The following is an 18,280-nucleotide window of genomic DNA, read 5'->3' as shown; positions in this document are numbered from 1 at the left end:
ATCACTACTATTGTATAGAACCCCCAGTTTCTAGCATGTAGGAGGCACTTAAACATTGATTTGTTGATTAATAGAGGACACTGTGGTATGTGAGAATTAGTCTGGCAGAGTAGACAGGGTACTAGTCTTGAAGAGAAGCACCTATTCCACCCTTTTCCATTTACTAACAAGATGACCCTGCTGACCACCTTGTAACTCATATAATTCCATAGGATGAGGAGGATATTCTTTGATTTGCTTTGTGGTCTGAATAGGAGAGTGCAATAAAATAGGTAGTAGTCAGCCAGAACCAGTCTCTTAGTTTGGAGTCTTTCCAAGTTTGCTGGTAAGAAGAACAAAGGAAAGAACTACAGGCAGAAGAAGAGCGGTATCAGATCCTTCATCATTCAGAAGCTAGTTTGAGGGTTAGTGCACGTAGTACTCCTTGTTGCTTCTGTCTCTGTTGGATCCATTCTTTCTTACTTAGAGGTAAAGGAGATTGGAGATGGCTATGACCTTGTGAGCCTTTAAAGGTCAGGAGAATGGACTAACAGAAGATTCAGGATTAATGTTCATGCTGGGTTTTGTACAGTAAATCTAATCAAGACCCCAAGAAATCATTCAGTGGTAACTGAGACAGAGACTTTGACTGCAAACTTAGTGGGACTAGAGCTAGGTTAAAATTTCAGGAAATTTGAGATCATTCTCCCTATAGGGGAGAAGATATCACCCAAATGTTTGATGAGAGGAATGCCTGTACTTCACACTGCAATAGCTTCAGAGTAAATATCTCTTTGTAGAAGCTAATTGATATCAACTTGTTAACTAGAGCTGGGGCATTAATTACAAGTTAATAACAATGAGGAAAAGAAAGGGTAGGTAGTATGAAAGAACTGAGTTCAAATAAAATCTCAGACACACACCATCTCTGTGACCTTAGACAAGTCATTTAATCCTGTTTGAATCAGTTTACTGATCTATAAAATGAACTTGAGAAGGAAATAGAAAACTAGCCCATAATCTTGGCCAAGAGAACCTCAAATGAATCTGACATGACTGAAACAATTGAACAAAAACAACAACAAACAATGGAGAGAAATCATTTGAATGGAGGTTTGAACTGATAGCATTAGAAAAAGATATCCCTAAATTCTCAGGGATATTCCTAGTTTACTAAAGGAGCAATTTAACCAGTCTTGCATTGTAACAATAAGTTCAGAGCTTTTTTTATATGTTAAAATAAAAATTGGGCTCTATGAATTTTGAAGAACCCCCAGGAAATATTCTTGACTTGGGCCTTTGATTATTGGGGGATCCACTAGAGAAAACTGGTATTTCTTCCTTTCTTTGTTTTAACTTATAACTGTGAAGTCATTTTTCCTGGTGTTTGATTTCCTTAGAAACCAGTCCTACTGGTGGCAGCTAGGTAGTGAAGTAGATGGAGGACTGACTGGAGGCAGGAGGACCTGAGTCCAAATCCACCCTCAGACACTTAATACTTGCTTAGCTGTGTATTCTTGGGCAAGTCACTTAACCCCATTGCCTTGTCAAAAAAAAGAAAAGAAAAAGTCTAATAAAGCCATTGTGAAAATTTCTTTTTAAAAAAGTCAGGGGCAGCTAGGTGGCAACAGTGGGTAGAGTACCGGCCCTGGAGTCAGGAATACCTGAATTCAAATCCAGTCTCAGACACTGAAAAATTACCTAGCTGTGTGGCCGTGAGCAAGCCACTTAACCCCATTGCCTTGCAAAACCCTAAAAGATAAAAAAATAAAAAAGTCCTGTTGAGATTATTTGGGGGCAAATGATTGTACTTGGTAACTCATTTGATATTTAAGTGCTGCTACTTCCTATATTACTGAATCTTGTATAAGCATGATATTGAGGCTAATATGAGAAATATGGACTTTGCATCAATAAGTGCTTATGCCTAGCAGATAAATGTCCCTAGATTATTTCCCAAAAGGATTGATTACATAGATTCCCCTCTTCTTCCACCTGACCTATTCCAATAAAATCATAGGTTTAGAGTTAGGAGGAAATATGGAAGTCATCTAATACAATCACTTCATTTTACTGAGGTTCAGAGAAATTAAGTGATTTATCCAGGGTAACACAGCTGGTGACTAATATGAAATTTAAACCCAAGTCTTCTTATTTCCAAATAAAATACTATAATCATTATACTATGCTACCTCTGAGAAGAATCACAGCTCTTTTTTTCCATTAAATGATAGGTGCTATAGATACCAAGATCATCTTGTCACCCTATGATGTCAGCCCATGATATAGTCATGTAAAAAAGAAAAAATTTGAAAAAACATGTATTAAATACTTTTTAAAATAAGACCAGAAAATAATAGAACAGTACCCAGGCTGCTTAAGAATCCAGTGCTTCTTTTGTAACCATCAATTCCCAGCTCATACTTAATTCATGTAACTTTCTGAAACTTGAAAGCCCCAAATTAAGTGTAAACTTGGCTCACATATGGTCTGAGTGAAGCCCAAAGGCATTTATTTTAGAAGTCAAAGGTAAAAGTTAGATTAGAGAGAAGCAGGAAAGGTCAACTCAATCAGTTCTTTTTCCCATTGGGCAGCTCTGGAAGTGGTACAAGTCTGTGTGGTTTACAGAGTGAGCTCCAGCAGTTCAGACCGTCATCTTTCTCTTGTGATGTGCATATTGGGATCGGTTTCTCAGGTACAATTGACATTCCAGGGGTTTCTGTGAATAATTGCCTAAGTAAGACTGAAGACTTCTCCATCACCACTCCATTCCATGTTAATCTTGTCTGACTCTCAATGCTTTTTTCCACCTTTTTTTCTGAATTTTTATTGCCATAGTCTTACCTGGGATACCCTGAATTATGACAATTTCCCTGAGGTCCATACCTTGCTTAACTTCTCTTAGTCCCTTTCCCTTAATTGCTGATCAATGATTCAGGATCTCATCGAAGCAGGTAATATGGAAAGAAAAAAAAAGTAATTCTATCAGCTCTTTATAAACCATTCAGCAAGCATTTATTAAGCAACTAAGCCAGGCACCATGCCAGAAATTGGATTTTATAAAGGCAAAAAAAATGAAACAGTCTCCATCTTCAAAGGAAAGAATCAAACAAAAATCATAGGGATGAAAGAATGGAGACAGTTATTAAATGCCTATTATGTGATAGGCATTGTATTGACATCTTTACAAATATTATTTATCCTCACAACCTTAAGTGCTATCTTTATTCACATTTTACAATTTAGGAAAACTGAGGTAGATAGCAATAAGAAGACTTTCCCAGGGTCACACAGGAAGCAGTTTTTGAGGAAGAATTGGAACTTCATTCTTCTTGACTCCAGACTTAGCATTCTATCCACTGAAGCTTCCTCAGGGAGGAATTTGTTGTTGTGGATTCATTTTTCAGTCTTCTCCAATTCTTCATAACCCCATTTTGGGTTTCTTGACCAAGATACTAGAAGTGGTTTGTCATTTCCTTCTGCAGCTCAGTACTGTTTTTGTTGTGATTCAGTTATTTTTCAGTCACATCTGACACTTTGTGACCCCATTTGGGGAAACTGAAGCACTTAAGTTTAATTGACTTTCCTAGGGTCCTACAGCTAGTAAGTGTCTGAGCCATATTTGAACTTAGGAAGACCAGTACTCTATCCATTGTGCCATCTAGATGCCCACAAGTCAATTAGCAAAAATCTTAGTCTTAACCATTCTTAACACTGTTCCTGAAAAAGCAGGTGCTTGAAAATTTCCAGTGATGGAGTATACACAACCAGTTGGTTTAGAGTTCTGTCATCATTCTGGTTTCCTTTCTCTGGACATACTCCTCTTTATCAATGTCCTTCCCAAAATGTTGAAACCAGAACTGAGCAAATTACTCATTTATGGTATAACAAGATGTCTTAGTCAATGAACATTTATTAAGTACATTAAGAACTTTGCTAAGTGCTACAAATACAAAAAAGAGGCAAAATACAGCCCCCGTCCTCAAGGAGCTCACAATCTAAAGGGGGAGACAACAAACAAATTAATGTAAAAAAAAGCTATATAAATAGATAATAAACAGAGGGAAGGCATTATAATTAAAAGAATCCAAGAAAGCTTTCTTATAGCAGAGGAGAGTTTAGTTGGGTTTTAAAGGAAACCATGGAAGTAAATATGGAGATGAGAAGGGAGAATGTTCCGGGTATAGAGAAGTTCCAAAATATTGGAACCAAGAAATGGAGTTTCTTGTTTGTGGCACAGTCAGAAGTTACTATATCAAAGAGTACCTGTGGTAGAATAATATATAAGAAAACTGGAAAAGTAGGAGGGGGCTAGGTTATGAAGGGCTTTGAATATCAAACAGAGTTAGACTAAGGAAGGTTCAGAATTCCAAGATATATATTACAAGGAAACATGGGACACACAATGATAACAAAGGAAGTCAGTTTTATTAAGATGATAAACTGTATGAAGGGTAGTCAGGGAGGACAGGGGAAATAAATTAGGTCCTCTATGACCCAGGTGGATTGGGTTCATCCTACTGGTGTCCTGGAGAGAACTAGGCACTTCAAACTTGTAAAGTTTGATGGAATTTTTTATAGGGTTCTTTGAATATGACAGAATCAAGAATTGGGAAAAGGAAATAAATAACACTGACCTGGGAATGGGTATTGATTTATACTAATAAAAGAAAAGAAGACTTCTGAGAAATTAGAATCTAGTTACAAGTCCTAAATTCAAATTTGGCCTCAGATACTTGCTGGCTGTGACCTTAGGTAAGTCATTTTACCCTATTTGTCTCACTTCCTCATCTGTAAAATGTGCTAGAAAAGGAAATGGCAAACCACTCCAGTATCTTTGACAAGAAAATTCCAAAAATGAGTCACAAAGAGAGAGACACACATACACACACAACTAAAAAACAATTGAACAAACAAACAAAAAACTCCTTGCTATTCAAACTCAGCAAAAGAGGTTTTGAACTAGTCCTACACTGCCATGGTTTAAGTTTTCCTCAGATTTCTTTGTTTAGAGGAATGAGGAGGTTCCTGAGGTCTTTAAACTAGGACAGAATTGTCGTTTAATTGTTCCAGCTCTTCATGACCCCACTGAGATTTTCTTGGCAAAGATACTGGAGTAGTTTGCCTTTCCTTCTCCAATTCTTTTTTTACAGATGAGGAAACTAAGGCAAACAAGGTTAAATGACTTATGTCCAAGGACATAAAGCTAGTGAAGTATTTGAGACTAAGTTTGAACTCAGGAAGACAAGTTTGACTGACTCTAAGACTGGCATTTTCTCCAATTTCTTACCACTCAGGTGACTCAAGACAGAATGCCAAAGATTAATTACCTTCCTAATTTGGGACACTTTTCCTCCCTTAAATGTAATCTAACTTTTATTTGTTTTCTTTTCTGCTATTTTATACTACTGACTCATACTGAGCTTCCAGTTCACTTTAAAACTTCCCAGATATTTTTCTCACCATTACCTAGATATATCTTCCTCTATCTTAGACTATATATATATATATATATATATATATATATATGTATGTATGTATATATATATATATACTCTATCATTCAGTGTATTTGCATAAATCTATTAGTTTTATCTATTAAAATTATCTATTTTAATTTGATAATCATTCCATTTATGCCTTTATCTAATTCACCCACTTAAAAAATTAAATAATTCATGGTTAATTATGGGCAGATTCTAGGTTTATGACACTAAAGACCATTCCAGATTGACAATGACAGCCTCAATTATCTTCACAAGACTGATAGAGTTGAATCATATGATCTAAGTTCAATGCTGTCTCTTCTACTAAGTACCTACACAACGATGAACAACTCATTTCACTTCTCTAGGTCTCGGTTCTATATCTGCAAAATGAAAGGACTAAACTAGATGTATTCCAATGTCCCATTTAACTCTACATCTGTGTTCATTAGGACTCAAGGTTTTTATGCATAACCTAGGAGGCTAAGTCACTGGCTCAATGTAACCATGAATTGAGTTTATGCAGGCAAACTGGTACAACTGATCACAAAGTAGACTGAGCTGAAAAAAATATGAATTACAGTAAATCTATCAACACTATAAGAAATTGATTCAATACTATTATTTCATTAGAAATAATTTTGTTAATACACCAAGGAAGTACTCAGTTAGCAGTTAGAAGCAATGATAAAAAGGCTCTGCTAGTGATCTTCATGGCCAGAATTAAACCATTAGAAATTTATTCCACGGGGCGGCTAGGTGGTGTAGTGGAAAAAGCACCAACTTTGGAGTCAGGAGTACCTGTGTTCAAATCCAGCCTCAGACAATTAATAATTACCTAGCTGTGTGGCCTTGGGCAAGCCACTTAACCTCATTTGCCCACCAAAAACCTAAAAAAAAAAAAAAAGAAATTTATTCTATTGGCTAAAGAATTTGAGGGCCCTTTATCAAATGTAAATACATCTCAGAAGGGTAGAATATTAACAGCTTGTCAGGCTCTGAGAGAATGAGACTCAGGAAAGGTAAATAGTTATTTGGAGATGGAGAAGTTAATGAATCTAGAACAGGGTACTCATTACCCAATGTAATGCTAACCAGGCCCTGAGACAATGAAACTCAGGTTAGGTAAATAATTATTGGGAGATAGTCTAGAATGGGAGGGGATGGAACCACAGGCATTCAGGAAAGAGTCCAAGGTACAGGGAGATGGAGCTAGAAGAAAGAGAAAAAAGTGTAAAAAAAAGTGAGAAAACACTATATTTCCTCTCTTTTCTGATTATTCTTAGAACTGGCTTCAATTTTAATCAAAAGTATTCTTCTTCCTTTTCTCTCTATTCAATAAGGAGATCAAGAATCTCTAATGTGCCCCCATTTATGGCAGATGAACATCCTTTGATGGGTTTGAATATCTTGGACCTGGATATAAATTCATATTTCCTTGTCCTTCTCATCTGGGCTTAGTATAGTTATCTGAGTAGTGCTATTAGGCATAACCAAGGAAACATAAATTAGAAATTAAAGCCTGAAGACTATGTGGGTGTTGGATTGCTAATGATTTTGAAAGTCATCCAAATTAAAATAACAATGAAATTCTGGAGGCTGTTGTACAATCCAGATGAAGAATTTAATGGGAAAAAATGACTTATTTTATTAATCTGAACTAAACAAAACATTTTTGAATCATAGTAAGTACAATGACAAGTAGAAATATCTAGCAATCAGAGTGAGGTATGTAGATGTATGGCAATGATTCTCTAGATTGAGAAATGATGTCCTCATATAAGACATAGAGAGACCCAGTTTGCTTTTTTTTTTAAGTTCATTTCTGTTCAGAAATAGCAAGAAACAATGAAATAGTGCAGAGAATTGGGATTATTATAAGAAAAGTTGGTTTAGATATTCACCTACAATCATTACTACTAGCTGAGTCCATAGATAGGTAAGTAACCTAACCTTGCTTTTGTTGTAAAATGGAATTTTAAAAAACAAACCAAAAGAAATAAACCTTGCATATTTGACAAGATTATTGTAAAGGTAGTGCCTTTTAAGTCTATATAGTGCAGTAGTATTATATGATTTTTTTAAATGCAAGTCTTGCAGTAAATAGTCAGAAGCTTTATGGTTTGAAAAGTCCTTTAAATTTATTATCCATTTGGTCCGCATAACAAATCTGTGAAATAGGTGCAATTATTATCATATAGGCTAAGTAGCCTATGGTTACAAGCCTAAAGGAAGTGCCCCAGGCAGGATTTGAACTGCAGTCTTCTAGACTCCTCATCAATGACTCTATGATATGACCCAGATGGAAGGGAGAGAGAGGTGACAACAACAGTAGTAATGGTAGAGATAGTGGTTGTGGTGGTGGTAGTGACGATGATGATGGTTATTGGTGGTGGTGGTGATGACAATGATGGTTATTATTGGTGGTGGTGGTGGTGGTAGCATTTAATCAGAACTTCATGTTTTACATAGCATTTTGCAATTATTATCTCATTTAATCCTCACAATCACTTTTGAGTAGTACCCCATTTTTAAAGATACAGAAATCCTGAGGCAGGGTTTAAGTGCTTTGGGCAGTTGGTGTAGAGTAGATAGAGTCCTAGACTTGAAATCAGAAAGAGTCATCTTCTGAAGTTCAAAACTGAACTCAGACACAAACTGGGTGACTTTGGGCAAGTTACTTAACCCTGAAGAACAATTAAGTGATTTGACTGGTGTCACTAAGCTAGTAAGTATTTGAGGTCTGATTTGAATTCAAGTTTTTCAGTTATTTATCCGCTGCATGCCCTCTGACCTAAATTCACAGATACTCATCACCTGATTGATCATTTGGTAATGAATTTTAAGGATTTTTAAGATCATTTACAAATTGGATGTTCTTAATCTTTTTTGTCCCATGGACCCCTTTTAGTAGTCCAATAAAACCTCTAAGGATCCATTCTCATTGTGTTTTAAAGATATAACATAAAATACATATGCTTACAAAGAATCCAAAGAAATATAGTTTTCAAAATATTTTTTAAAACAAGGTCATAGAGGGGCAGCTAGGTGGTGCAGTGGATACAGCACTGGTCCTGGAGTCAGGAGGACCTGAGTTCAAATCTGACATCAGACACTTAATAATTACCTAGCTGTGTGGCCTTGGGCAAGTCACTTAACCCCATTTCCTTGCAAAAAAACCCTAAAACCAAGGTCATAGACACCCTGAAACTTATCCAAGAACTCCTGGAAGGTTATAGGGGTAAAAAACCCCTATAAGTCAGCAAAGGATTATGGTATTTGTTGGTTGCCTATGCATATTGATGAATCACAGATCATTGAAGACTATATTCCATTTGATTCAATAAACATTTGTCAATGTAATATAAACAGCACTTTGGGAGGTACTAGAAATAAGAAGAAAAAATAAAATAGCTCCTCAAGGAGTATCATTCTGCTGAGGAGATACAAGAGTACTGAGATAATAGAATTCAAAATATTGCAAAGAAAAACATTAGTCATGTGTGTTTGAGGTGGAGGGTAGGAGAAATCAGGAAATGACTCCTGTGAAAAGAAAAAGGGATTCAAAATGGGAAGTATGAGGAATAGAGCATTCCAAGACACCAAAAGATGACTTAAATGCTGGTTTGAAGATTTTGTATTTTGTCCTCGGGGAGTGAGAAAGGGTTAAGGATGGAAAGGGAATGTTTTAGGAAAATCAATCTGGCAGTTCTATGGAGGATGGATTAGAGAGGTACTATTTATAGGATAGGTCCAAATAACAGTAGCAGCTATGTGAATAGAGAATAACTACATACAGAAATGCTGTGGAACTAGAGTCAAAAAGAATTGATTGAGTTTTTGCACTAAAACTAATTGATACTTTCAGCAAAACTGGAGAAGTTTTAATTATGGATGGAATTTAATTTTGGACTCTATAAACTTGAGATGCTATCCTTCAGTACATCCAGGTAGGGATTTAAATCAGGCCTATATGTTTATAGGGCTAGAATTCAAGAAAGAGCTTAATACTGAATAAATAGACTTGAAAAATATTGGAAATTGGAATAATAATCAATCCCAAGGGTGCTTTTAAGATCATCAACACAGTCTAGAGATAGAAGAATAGTATGCCCCAGAAAGAAAACCTTGAGGAACATTCACACTAAAGAGGCAGGAGAAGAATGATAATTCAGGGAGAGTCACAGGAAGAGTCAGATAAAAAGAAAAACAAGAGAGAAAAAAGTCACAACCAGAGAAAAAAGTAACTAAGGAAGTACAGATAGTTAACATTATCAAAAGATCCAGAACAAGAGCTGAGAAGAGGTATATTGAATTTAAAGGTGCAAAGATCTTTGGAACTTTTTTGAGAAAGTAAACATAGATGGGGTTGGTTGAAAACCAGATTGCAAAGAGTTTAAGGTAGAGGTAAAGAAATGGAGTCACAAAGTATGGATGATCCCTTCTAGGAGCTTGACTATGAAAAGAAGAGATGTGAGATGATAGAGTCAGCAAATAACAGTTTCAGTGAAGTTTTTTTTCTTTTAAAAAATGGCATACAGGCAGCTAGGTGGTGCAGTGGATGGAACAATTTCCCTGGGGTCAGGAAGATCTGAGTTCAAATTTGACCTCAAATAATGATAGACCATGTGACATTGGGCAAGTCACTTAACCCCATTGCCTTGCAAAAAGCAAAAACAAAAATGGCAGAGATCTGAGAACATTATTAGGTTGGGAGTTTGCAGATTTTTTTTTCATTTATCTTACTTGGACTTTTTTAAATAATTTTTTTACTTCATATCTTTGTATCCATTCTTTCCATTTCTGTAATTCCTACTCCATACAGCTGCCAGACTGATAGTCCTAAAATACCCCTCTCCAACCCTAACCACTTCTCACCCCCCCCAGGACAAAAATGCAAAATTCTCAACTCAAAATTTGAAGCCCTCTGCACTCTGTCTCCCACCTTCCTTTCTAGTCATTATTTACCAAAAAGATTATTTTCTTCCCCAAATTTCAAGAAGAAAAATTTATCTCATAAAATTTATTAAAATCATCATTCTTTGTTATTGAGTACTACTGTTCTATAAGAAACCATGGATGGCCAAATTGTAGAGAAGCCTGGAAAGAATCACAGGAACTGATGATGAGCAAAGGAAGAACCAAGAGAAATCATACACATTAACAACAACATTATGAGTTGATCAACTTTGATAGATACAGTTCTTCTCAGAAATTCAGAGAGCTAGGACAACCCTGGGAAACCTGTTATGGACAATGCTATCCACATCCAGATGAAGAAAAACAAAATGAAACAACAAAAGAAAAAAACAAACTACAGACTCTGAATGAACACTATATTCACTTTTTAAAAATTTCTCTTATGTTTTTCCTTCCTATCCCATGGGTTTCTTTCTTTTCCCTTAGAACTAATTCCTCATACAGAAAATTACTAATCTGTAAATATGTTAAACAAGAATGCATATGTATAATGTTCACCAGACTATGCTGCTAAGGGAAGGGAGATGCAAAGGGAAGTTGGACAGAAATTATGTAACTTATAAATATGCACATGCATATGGATGAATGTTGAAAATCTCTTTTAACTGGAAGAATAAAATAAAATATCAATTAGAAAAAAATCATCATTCTTGCCCTTCTTGCCTGGCAAAGGTTTTAAAGATTCACTGCTGTAAAGATGACCAGGACTTTATGTCATTTTGTCCAAACTAATTACTTTGAAATGTTGCTAATGAGGATGGCTCACTAGGCTGAAGAAGCAGAGTTGAGGGGAGGTATTTCTTTTATAAAAGGCTTAAAACTGTTGTGACAAAAAAGCTAATGAAACAATTCCCTAAGAGCACCTACCTGTGATATATTGACTTCAAATGGGCATTTGTCATCCTAAGGAATGGTCTGACTTTTAAATTACCCCAGAAATATTGTCTCTCTGTAGCTTGCACATTCTTAAGGATTTACCAGATATCAGATGTTCACATGACAATATAAGAAGCAAAAGTGTTAGGACAGCTTTATTCTCCAGTGTTTTATTTAGCCTTGTGGATTTTTCAACAGGAAAGAAGGAAAATGTGGCCCTATAGCTGGAGTAACAGTCTCTGTAGGGCAAGTGTGACTTGAACACAGAATGGGCACTGAATCAATATGACTTTTGTGAATGCATATGACTGCCTAAGACATTACTCATTTTTAAAAAATATTTTAAAACTGATGTGAATGAAAGTGTGATGCGTCCTTCATATATTCATGGCCAAAAAGATATTAGGTTTAAGTTGTTGGGGTTCCCCCCACACTTAATCTGGTTGCCTCTTAGCATAATCTTAATTACAAGATTTCCCCTTATGAACCTTTGAGCCTGCTGTCCTTTTTATAAGGTCATATATTTAGAGCTGAAATGAGATCATAGAGGTCACCTATTTCACTCCCCTAATTTTAGAACTGATGTAACTGAGCCTCAAGGGAGGTGAAGAAAATTGCCCAAAGGGTCATTTCTTAAGAAGTAGAGAAGAGGTTGAATTTGCAAGGAGGAACCCTCAGAAACTATTGTTTCAGATGTAGCTACTATATGAATACTGGTATTTAGGTTACAGTTATTCTTCTCTGGGCTGCATTCCTGATTCATCTCTATAGGACTTTTTTCTAGGATGCCCTAGAATCGTCCTCACACTGGAAATTCACTCCACTTTTAGTCTACTTCCCACATCTAAAGAAGCTACTCCTTCTGATTGACTGAGTCCTCCCAGAATCTCCATTTTAACCATATCTTCATATTTTTCTAGACTGTACTTTTGTCTCATTCTAAAGCTTTTCCTATCATGTTCTTGTTCATCCTCTTACTCCTTTTCTAATTATATTTATAAAAATAAAATTTTAGAATAATTTAAATATAAACATCTAGGTACAATCTGGTATCTTATATCCAAAGCTCAGTAAACCATTTCCTCTGAATCTTTTCCTGTGACTTGAAACCTCCAAAAAGTATATTCTTAAAGCATACACACACATATATATGTGTGTGTACATACATAAATATGTATTATAATAGCATTCTCAGAAGCATAAATTTTCTAGATTACCAATTATGGTTACAGCTACTGGTCACTAATCAAAATAAAGTCATTGAAACCAGTGATGATTCAGTTAATTGCCTAATTTTGTTATCATTTGAGTCGAAACCTTAACAAGTTAAAGAAACTGGTAATACATTTGTAAGGAATGAAACTTCTTAAACTGAGATACACAGATCTCCGTCCATGAATAGATTTCAGAAATCCATGAAAGTGGTATGAGGAAAAAATTTATTTTTTAATTTTCATTAACTGCTAACTGAAATAACTGAAAGAAAGCTTTCACCAGAGGGTAAAAGATATACATACACAAAGAAATTTTAAAATGTTAAATGATGTCTTCCCATAAAATGGGTAAACATTCTTCTTTAACTTGTAGACATAAGACTATTTGATGGTATTTTGAAAGACATTACTATTCAATAATTACTTTAATACTCAATTTAGATAAAAATTTCTGAGAAATAATTTTTCTAGCCAAAAAAAAAAACCTGAGCTTAACAGATTTACTATAAAAACAATTCTCTTGTGAAACACCATACTGCATCTTTATATTTGGAGGTGGCATTATGTAATCATATGTACATGTATTCTTTAGAAGTAGCACACAGAGTTGGAATGACAAATGTAAGAGATAAATAGCTGTTATTTTTAGTTGACAGTCATATATATCAATATTCTCAGAATCATAGAACTGTAGGCTTGGAAGAGCGTAATCAATAAACCTTACTGAATTAAGTGAACTGAAGAAGTCATTTAGCCCAAATCTATCAACCAGAATAACATATGCAGTAAGTAGCCATTTAACTTTTCCTTGAAGGTCCTTTATAGTGGTGTTAGGGAGGAAGGGGATCCTCTATCAACTCAGGCAGCCCATTCTACTTTTGGTTAATTACAATTATTTTAAAGTTTGTTGAAGTTTGCCCCCCCATCTGTTTTTTGCTACCACTTTCTTTTTTCCTTCTGAGATCCAAAGAAAAGCTTATTTCCTCTTCCTAAGGAAACTTTTCAAATATTTACTGAGAAGTTGATTTAAAAAAGGGGGGGGAAGAAAAATCTAGTTAAAAACAATAATTGATTAAAAGAATGAAAACGATAGCAAATGCTTCTTTTTTGATGATGCTTGCCAATACTCTATAGAGCAAAATTTTTTAACTCACCATTGTGGAAACTTGACTAATTACAAAATTTAATTGAAAAGACACTTTCTAATACATAGATGGAAAAAGTATATTGGGCAAAGTATATTGGGCAAAACTGATTTCATATGTCTTAAGGAAAATTTCTAATCCAGCTCTTCTTGGATGAGTTTCCAAAGCTACAGTATCCACACTTCAGCTTTAACATATTTTTAATCAAAGTTCTTGAATAACAATAGCTAATAATATTATTAATATAAACATTATACAACTTTAAAGTTTACTGAGTGTTTTACATATCTTACTTTATTTGAGGCTCACCAGCCCTATTAGGTTGATGATATTATTATCCCCTTTTTACAGATAAGGAAACTGAGGCATACAGTTTTTAAGTTCAAGGTCATATAACTAGAAAGTGTCTGAGGCAGAGATTTGGACTGAGGTCTTCCCAATTCCACTATCTAATCTAGTACACTGTGTACCCTAGCTAATTTCTTGAAGAGGTTCTGAAGACAATTTACCTTTGAGAATATTATCAAAGTCTTAGGTAGGATTCAGTATTATTCATTTGTTGTTGCTCAGTTTTCAGCTGTAGCTAACTCTTCATAACCCCATTTAAGATATTCTTGGCAAAGATATTGGAATAGTTTGCCATTTATTTCCCCTGATCATTTTACAGATGAGGAAACTGAGGCAAACATGGTTAAGTTACTTTTCCAGGGTCACACAACTATTAAGTGTCAAAGGCCAGATTTGAACTCAAATCAGTCTTCCTGATTCTAGACCCAGGTCTCTATCCACTGGGTCAATTAGTTGTATAATTCTTACTGCTGAAAAATTCATGGCTCTGTAATATAGAAGAAAATAGATTCCACATATTCCAAAAACCTTCTTTCCTATAACCAATGCCCAGTGAATCTGTAGTGGATGAGAATTGGGGTTGATTAGAGATTGAAAGGCCTTGAATAGTGACTGAATTCACATACACCCTGGCATTTAAAAAACTGACCAGGATAGGGGTGGGCTAGGTGGCTCAGTGGATAAAGCACCAGCCCTGGAGTCAGGAGTACCTGGGTTCAAATCCAATCTCAGACACTTAATAATTACCTAGCTGTGTGGCCTTGGGCAAGCCACTTAACCCCATTTGCCCTTGCAAAAAAAAAAAAAAACTGACCAGGATTTATTATAAATTGCTGCAAATTATACAGATTAAAAACTTTTTCTACTCCTGGAGAAGTGAGAGGCACTTTGAGGATAGAAGTAAATAACAAAAGGCTAGATGAGGTCCTTTGGGAGACAGAGAGAGATAAGGAGAGAGAAAAAAAGAGAAACAGGGAGAGCTGACTAGGGCCAGGGAGGGAGGTGGTGAGATGGGAGTTTATGTCAGGTTTTTAATAGCCTTGCCCATTATCAAGATATTGAGAGCAAAGGGGAAATCCCACCCCCACTCCCGTTACATGAAGGAAACCAGGTAAAAAGGTTGGACTGGGAATGAGGAAACACTACAAATTTTATATTTAACCATGAAACAATAGTAGTCGATTTACATCTCAGGAGCAGATAACATTTTACAATTAAAATTTAATAGCATAAAAGATTACAAAATTTGTTTCTAATTACAAATTTCCTATATTCATAATTCTCTGCATCAAACCCAGGAAAGATGCCACTGAACAATAGCCCAAATCATTCTTACTGTCACAGAACTTTCTTTAGACCTTAAGGAAAAAATAACAATAACAAAAATCATTAATTCCAAAGCCTAGAATTCCTCCTGAATCTGCAGACCTGCCAGAGAAGAGTCAAAAGTTTACTTTGATTAAGACTCTTGAAAAACTAGATATCACTGTTCATCTCTAGAATACTCCCTAGATAACATATAGCTTAAAACCAAGAGATTCTGCTCTCTTAGAAGGAGCTCTGTGTATGACATATACTGATAGTTGACTCTGCAAAGATTCCCATTCAGCAAATTATACTTAGGAACTCATAGGAATAATATCATTAAAAAAACCCAAAATGGGCTTTTTTCTTTCCTCCTATTCCTCTGGACTCTGAATTTTTGACATTTAAAATTAATATAGATTTATAGAGTATTAGAGATTTGAAATCTGAATAAGAAAACAATTTCTGTTCAAATAAGCATTTGCATTAGACCCAATTTCTTCTGACCTAATCTTGATTGATTTTAGGCCCAAGTACATGAGTACATACAGTACTTTTCATAGTGCCAGATGGATGAGGACAGATAGAAAGAGCCAAGCAATTTAATTTCAATTCTGTCTGTTCCTCAAGTTCTTAAGTCTGAACCCTGACCTCTGAGACAAAGGAATTGTCAGTGATTACAGGCCACAAGAACACCTGTCATCTAAAGAAAAGACCAAAAATGAGAATTTATTTTCTAAATTAGCAATATTGAGCTCTGCTCTATATGAATCTGCTTTAATCAGAAACTGATTAGTGGAGCTGCCCAAGTCATTTAGTATTTAAGACATATTGATAGTAGTCCAAATTCATATGTGTCAGCCTGAAAATGAAATTTTTTCCTGTATTCATCTCTAAGCTGGATAGAAATTCAGAAATATGCAAATAAGACAGACAGATTAAAAAGAGAAAGTGGTATGATTTTAAGCTTTATGGCTCTTTTCTTTCAAACAAGATTTTCCCCAAAATTCACAACAATTTAAAGAATTCTTTTTAGAAAAAATAGTTCTATGGAAATTAATATTGCACAAAATTTGCAATTTTTCTTCCTTATAGTCAGAAATATAAGCAGAAAGAAGTGGCCACAGTGAAATAATTTTTCCTTATTCTTTCCCTATTCCTCCTCACCACCTAATATTTTAATTTTTAAAAAGATCTAAATCAAGGAGAATTATTAAATTTGTAAATTTCAGATTATGTCTTTTTCAACTCTTGATTCTTTAGAACCTTCCCTTTTTTTTAAATTTTAAAGCTTTCAGGTCTCTGTTTCAGGAAACTACACACAGAGCTCCATAGAGCAGTAGTCTCTACTATCAGAAGTCTTTGACTTATACCCAAATAGATTAATCTCTTTAGAGAGTTCTGAAGTCCAGGCCTGCTGTCCTTAGGGCCAAGACAAAATCCCTAGAGCTGTCCTCTAAATCTTTGCCCCACCTGTTAGGCTCTTCTGAAATGCTGTTTCCTTTCTTTCTACCTTAATCCTGTTAGTTCATTGAATTCCAATTTAAATCCTCCCCTCTCTATGAAACAATGGCAATCTGGTGACAGATGATGCAGTAGAAAAAACATTTGATTGGAAACTAAAAGTCTGGGAACAAATGTTTAACAACTGACTCTCTGTGGAAGAAAATGAGGCAAAACACAGTTTTAAATTTAATCTAGGGAAAAACTGTGGAAAGATGATAGAATAAATCAGGAAATTTACCTGAATCTCCCAAATTCTCTCCACTTATCCTCTCAATAAATTAAAACTTTAAAGTGAATTTGAGAGTGGGGAAAAATAATTAGAAGTCACAGTAAAGCAATTGTCCAGCCTAAAACAACTTTGAAATCTGGCCTGAATGAAGTGCAGAATAGATGATAGATACCAGTGGACAAAATGTAAGCCCTGGGAACAGCTGTGTGAGTGGCAGTCAAAACTTGGGGAATTTTCACCACATGAAAGTTGTGGAGGTCAAGTGGCTGATTGGGGGAAATGGAAGTGAAGTGAAGCAGGGGAATTCTGGGTAGAGATAAATATTGTAATTTCTCCCTCTCCCCCTCATTTTTTTATATTGAGACAAATGTAAATCCTTACCTTTCTCTGTATTGTTCCTTACAGACAACCCCCCCCATAAGCAAGGAGTGTACCTAAACAATAGGCGCTTTGTTAAAATAATTTTTTTTGACACTATGCTATTCTACTGGGGAATTCTATCTAAAACAAGGGTCTCCAACTTATTTCACCAGGTTCTCCTAGTTATACATCATAAATTTCTTAAGGCTATCTTGTATTAACAAATACTCAAACTCCCAATCAAAGCTGATGCCCTCAATTAAGGTACTATAAATTCTTTACCTTAATTTAGGAATTTCAGATTAATCTATAATCTCTAGCTCCTGCAGACACACATACACACACACACACACACACACACACACACACACAGACACACACACACACACACACACACACACACACACACACACAAGCACACAAACACACGAGCACAACCTTAAGTTCCCCATTAAACTGCTCCCTAGCCCCTCCTAGTGCTATCCTAACCCATCCCTCAGCATCTTCCTGCACAGGAGGTGGGTTACATGTTCTATTAGACTTCTGCACACCTCCAAATTGCTGATTTTAGCTAATCAGCCCCAGGGATGAGTTACAGCTGTATTGCTCTCCCCTGCCTTTATCACCATACTTAGCTATCCTTTATGTTCTCACCAATGCAATTGTAGCTATTTCTTCTTTGCTTAAACTTATCTTTTTAAAAAAAAACTCACCTTTACCTTGCTAAAGAATTTGTGAACTTTTTGCCATAACCTGTGAATTTTTTGCAGTAATCTGTGAACCTTTTGCAGTATCCCGTGAATTAAAATTTAAAACCTTTCTTAGCCTCCTGAGTCAGAGTTTGAGTTATTT

Source organism: Macrotis lagotis, chromosome 1 (assembly GCF_037893015.1).
Source record: "Macrotis lagotis isolate mMagLag1 chromosome 1, bilby.v1.9.chrom.fasta, whole genome shotgun sequence".
NCBI lineage: Eukaryota > Metazoa > Chordata > Mammalia > Peramelemorphia > Peramelidae > Macrotis > Macrotis lagotis.
The sequence above is the reverse complement of the archived record's forward strand: the minus strand, read 5'-3'. Positions refer to the sequence as shown.